Below are 6,525 nucleotides of genomic sequence, written 5' to 3'. Positions count from 1 at the left end.
ATAGCCTACTATTACTGAAAATAAATAAATAAACCTAAGTTCGATTAAGTAAGAGCTTTTTTGATAACTAAAGAACAAAGTTACTAAGAAAGAACCCTAGATTAGGAAATCTTTTTATGGAACGACAAAATATTTCCCAAACTTAAGCAACATTGAATTCTCAATCGATCCTTGATTCAACAATCTCATCATCTCTAAATATTCGCAGATCAAGAAACTACAATGACAACTTGAGGTTTTTCCACATCCAGCATCATCAACATCACTTTCTCCTTCAACTGGTTCTTGTGTTTCTATGATTCTAGAAACATGATTAGGATATTTTTTGTACTATTTTATATGTTCTTACATGATTAGATTAGGGTTTCTTATGATTTAATATGTTGTTTATTTTATTGGATTTTGAATATGATAAAAAAAACATGTAGGGTTTTGAATTTGATAATATATTTGCTTTTGGATTTTGAATCTGATTAGTCAAATGATTAGGATTACATGTTGGATTTGTGTCTTCTTTATAGTTTTATAATTGAATTTGATTTCTAAGGTTGCATGATTGAAATCTAGGATCTGCCATGTGAAGTTTTATTTTTCTTATACTAGTTTTTATATTTTATAGGGTTTGTATTATTTTTATAATTTCTGGCTTAATTTGATTTGTTTTGTTATAATTTTGTTTCACCTTTTTGTGTTTTAATCATGTTTTTATCTCTTGTGCATCATAAATCGGCTCCTAGCAAGAGAGGATCGAGAAAGATGCAAAATTGGTCGTTACCATGCCGTAGAGCCAATCGCCTCTGTGCAGTGTAGGTTGGCTCTACGGTAAGCGGATCGGCTCTGTGCTGTACTGATCGGCTTTACACCATTTTGGCCCTATTTTTAGATTTTTATGCAATTTTTATACACTGTAACTTAGTTTAGTCGTTTTCCTTAAGTTTATTAGTTATAGTAAAGATTGTAATAGTTAGACTTACTCCTTTCTTTATTTTGTTTTATTTTTTGTTTATTTTGATAATCGGCTATTTGGCACGGCTATTGGCTCGGCTTGGATTAGGCCTACGAAAGAGTTCATGATTTCCTCTTCATTGAAGTCTTGGTTGATCATGGACACTTAGTTCGGGGGTGGTGTGTTGTTGTAGCTTGGTAAGGGATTCCTTCTACTGCTAGGTTGGTATGGGTCAGTGAGCTTTGCGATGTTGATAAGGTCCTAGGTTTCATGCTTCAACCGAATGCAGTTATCGGTGTGGTGGCAAGTGCTTGGTGGAATTTACGGTAGGTATTAGGCTTGTTTTTGGTGTGTTTGGGTTCGGTAGGTTCTTTAGGGTGGTAGTTTGGAGCATATGCTGTTCTGAACCAATCTCTCAAAGATCTTAGAGAAAGGTTGCTTGAAGTTAGAACACTTTCTTGGTTGCTGCACAACATTCAAATCCAGGGTCCTACTCCCTCCAGCCTGGTACTTTGCCCTTCCGCCAATTCTCAGAGTCTTTCTCTTGTCATTCTCTATTTCCTCAATATGCAACCTGTCATCATACAAATTCATGAAGGTCTTCAGGTTTATCATCTGCAACCTTTCAAAACCCATCCAGGAAGAACATTTCAGACCACCATACGAACCTGGTCCTTTTCAAAGGGCTTGTTCTTCATCAGGCCAGCCTTTTTCCTCTATCTAGTCAGGGAATCAAAGGACTTATTTGGCTTCTGCTTAGTGGATTCGAGATTCCTGATTGATATTTTCAAATGGGTGTTGTAATCATACTGTTTAACAAAATAATTGCACAAATCACGCCACTCAGCTTTGGCGGATTTCTCCAGACCGTGGTACTAGTTGATAGCGGGTCCTTCTAAAGATAGCATAAATAGCTTAACAATCTGGGTCCTACTCAGCTGAGTAGTTCCCATGATGGTCACATACTACTTCATATGAAATTTCGAATCACCAGTCTCGTCGAACTTGTTCATCTCAGGTATCCTGAACTTTGCAAGCAGCTTGTCTTCCCCTGTCAAAATTAGCTCTTCGAAATCATAGGTTGGGTCTAAACCTTTGATTTCTAGTATACCCTGCATCTTGTCAAGCTGGGCACTCAGTCCACTTACAGCTTCGTTGGTGGCAAGGACAGTCTCCCTCTTTGCCTGGCCTAGCATGAACTCATCAAATTTCCAAAAGTTCTGGGGCACTCCTCTTCTAGCTGGGTCCTTGGTGTTAGAATTGGCATTAGCCGCGAAAGTAGTGGCATTAGCCGCGAAAGTAGTGGCAGCAGCAATCTCAGCGGTAACCACAGTCGGGTCAATAGCAACAGGAGGATCAGTCGATACAATCGGAGCAGTAGATGGGGCTTGGATTGTAGCCACCCTAGGCAGGAGTTGCTGAAGTTCCTTCGAATCACGCCCCTCAAATCTTCAATTACACATTCTTGAGGTTTTCAATGTCTTATTCATTAGCTTTTATGTTGGCCATCTATTCTTGGCGTCTCGGTCTTTCTAAGTGCGCTAACATAATTTTAATCCTTGGGAAAATGGACGCTCTTTCCAACCTCCCACTATTTTGCCTCTTCCAGCCCACATGAGAGTCTATATGGCTAAAAAAGAAAAGGTTAGTATGATGCATGCGATGCATGATGCATGTGCTATGTACAAGGATAAAAAAAAAAGATTAGCACACACAGTAGTATACAATTCATCCTTCCAACCTTATTACTCCTGGACACGGTTGGTAGTGAATCTTTTGTCCCTAGGATTTTTGGTTTGGGCCTTCTATCAACAGAGAATAGTAGGCCGACGTGAATGCCATAAGCTCTCAAAAAGCAGTAAAACAAACAAGGTGACGTTTCTCAGTGTAAGCATAAAAACCTGCATAATTTGGGCCTAGAGCCTAGTTCCACATTTGGGTCAAGGCCTTTTAATACTTGGGCTTGAAATACTTATAAGGAAAAATATCTCATATAGCATGCAACATGGTTCCTAGGGGAAATTACTATGGTCATTACCATGATCTGAGTCTTGGGTAAGGATAAAAGGATCCCACAAGCAAAAGGTATTCTTTCTTGGCTCGTCTCCCCACTCAAAGGTCAATGCAATGAATGGAATACACTCATTACTTGTAAGTGATGGTAGCCAGTGTCACAATTCTAGGATTCGAGTGGAACCAAAGAACTGCTAGCCGACGCCATCGGGGCGATAGGGACTAATGTGTACAATATGTGAAAGTGTAGTGATGAAAGAATAATCTATTAAATAATAAAATTAAAGACAAATATACACTAGAATCGGCTTCTCTTATCCCTAGTAGAGTCGCCACTGTGGGTGGCGGTTTCGAGCGTGCACCCAAGTGTCTTTAACGACTACAACACTATAAGGCTTTTCAACATAATTGGGAATATACTAACTAATCACTAAGACTAGCGCGAAGATGGGAGTCGCCACTCGAGTAATCACTGGGACACTTTTACTAACAAGTGGCGTTTCTCAGATTCCATAAGAAAGCTTACGCCACAGAGTCCAAAGATAGATCAAGAAGTCAACTTCCTTATTTATGTATATTAGTCTTTAATTTTATTTTTTTAACAAAGTATTTCATATAAATGCAAGCAATTTACACACAGGCATGCCAAAACAACACACAATACACCTAAGTCTAGCCCATGTTTAAATTGTTAATTTAGCTAACTAATCAATTATATAAAAGGCCTACCAAAATCTAACCCAATTACAAATTATGCTATTGACTTCCAGCCTTTAGACCTAGTGGACTACTTATTATGAGAAGGCTCATGCATTGTGATCTTAACCCTAACTAAGTCCAAACCCTAACTAAACATGCCAAAGCTTGCTAGTCTACTTGGATTTTAGGGTTTCAGGCCCAGTTAAGATTGATTAGCCTATTAGATTACCAGATTCATGTTGGATCAGTTTTTTTAGTACTAAGTCTATGTTGCCCATTTTTATTAATCAATCACTTAAATACATATTTGATTAACATACAGTAAGAAAAAATGTAAACAAAATAAAGGAAAAAGAAAATTCTAACTATTACAACCGGCCTACAACTACAATTGTGAAAAGAAAAAAGACCTAAAACTATACAGAAGCCGAAAGTACATCAAAATATGTCAAAAAATGCAAAAAATAGGGGTTTGGCACGAGCAGCCTATCAGCTCTACATGCAGAGCCGATCGGCTCTAGGGTCCTTAGATAAGTTTTCATCGAGTTTCCTTTGATTGTCAGCACAATCTCGCATCCACAGAGTCAATTTTCATATGCACAGATGTTAAAAATTAATTAGAATGAGATGAAATAGATAAAAAAAATCAAAATAAAAGTTACAGAAGCCAATCAAAACCATAAATCACTAAAATCCTAAATCTCATAAACTAATAGAAGGCAATCAAAACAAAAGAATCATGTCTTAACAGGTTCAATTACTTAATCATAATAACAAATATATCTAAATATTAATCATGTCATATATTTCTAATCAAATTTAAAACCCTAATTGGCAAACATCATATCTCAATAAACCCTAAGTTCTTATTATCATATTCAAAACCCTATTAACATGCATATTAATAAAAAAACCTAATCCAATCATATTTATCATAGATCAATATCCTAGTCATATTTCTAAGAACAAAAAATATAAAAAAAAAACAAGCGAATGAATGAAAGAACCAATTTTATGATGAATGTGGATGTATAGTGGAAGGAACCCTCAGTTTGTCACCGTGGATGTTGGATCTGCGAGTCTCGAGCGAAGAGGATACAGTTGATTCAAAAACTAGGTAAGAATTCAGAGCAGGATCTAGCTTTGTGAAATCTTTTATCGATTGAAAAAAAATTTCCAAAAATGTTCTTTCTGAAGTGACTTATTTCCTAAAATAGCTATTTCTTCAGTGGTCTCTATTCTATAACGATGGCTATGATTAACAGTATTTTCTTTCTTTTCCTTTTTATTTTCTCCATGTTCTTTCTTTCTCAGTGTTTTTTCTATATCGGTTTAACTCACAGTCAATTTTTAGTTCTTAATTCCTCTTGAAATTCTAAAACACCTTTTTCTATTTATAGAGGTAGGGTTTCAAAGAAAACCCTAGAGAAAGCGATAAAGTTTTAGAAAATATTGATAAATATCTCATTCGTTTATTTAAAATTTAAATAATTATTGATAAAACGATGATTATCGCCAAGGAAACCTTTTAGAATTTGTATCTGGACACAAAATTGTCCGAAAAACGATGTTAGAGTGTCAAAATTCAATCGGTTCTATGAAGAGTCGATTGGCTTTATGTAGAGAAAGTTTAAAAATTTACAGTTTAGTCTCTGATTTTATAAAAATTGCTGCTTTGACCTTCAAACTTAATTTTTTCTAACAATTAGGTCCAAATTAATTTCAAAAAAGGTAAGTCCAGTTGGATTAATCTCGATCCTAGCCTTGGATTCATCTATCCTTCACCTCCCGAGACTCGAGAAAGTAGTAACTTTCATCATAGAATTTTCTATTTTTCTCTCGACATCTGGATCTAGAAAAGGGGTGCTAACAAACTCTCATCTTTGTGCTAAACTCAATGATTAGTTAGCATGTTCCCGATTAGGTTGAAAATCCTTGCAATGCCATAATCACTAAAAATACTTGGGTGCACATCTGAAACCGCTACCCACAATAAGTTAGCTGATTATTTAATTATTAGTTAATAATAATTTTAGGATTAAAAATCTCTTAAACTAAATTTTACATTATTAAAGTTTTAATAAATTTAATAATAAAATATCAAAATCAAGATTTTAAGTTATTCTTTAAACAACAAAAGTTACTAATTAAAAAGAAAAAATTATTAAACAAAAAGAGAGATTTAGCATCTTTAGCTCTTAAATGAATCTCGTAATAATAAATGTGAGTGCATGTTCTATAGTAAATATATTATCTTATAATAATAGTATTAGGTTTAACTAAAGAAAATTAATAGACTAAAATAAACGATTAAAATGTTTACATGAGCATAGATTCTATGTATAATAAACAGATTATATATTACAACAATAATACTAAGTCTAACTATTATAATTTTATATACCTATATGGGATATGAAAGTGGAAAGAAGAAACGAGTAAATTTATTAAAATATTCTTGCATATTATTATAACTGATTAAATAATAACTTACTAATTGAGTCAATTGATAATTAATATTTACAGTTATTTATTATTTATGTATTTTTATTAATTAAAATTATGTGTAGGATTTTTATAATTAAAAATCCTTTAAACTAAAGTTTTAACTGGGTTGAAATGTTACCAAATCAGCATATAAAAGAAAATTAAAATTTTAAAATATAGAAATTAATCTTTAGGAAGTTACTCAGGAAGTCCTACTAAATATATATTTTTTTTAGGACTGCAAATGAGCCGAGCCGCTCGCGAGCTAGTTGAAGCTCAGCTTGGTAAAAACTCGTTCGAGTTAGTTCATCAGGATAAACAAGTTGAGCTCGAGCTTAGTAGTGTTCGAATTGTCTGAGCTCGCGAGCTGACTCGTGCAT

The sequence above is a fragment of the Ricinus communis genome, chromosome 2 (assembly GCF_019578655.1).
Source record: "Ricinus communis isolate WT05 ecotype wild-type chromosome 2, ASM1957865v1, whole genome shotgun sequence".
NCBI classification, from domain to species: Eukaryota; Viridiplantae; Streptophyta; class Magnoliopsida; order Malpighiales; family Euphorbiaceae; genus Ricinus; species Ricinus communis.
This window is presented reverse-complemented; position numbering follows the sequence as displayed.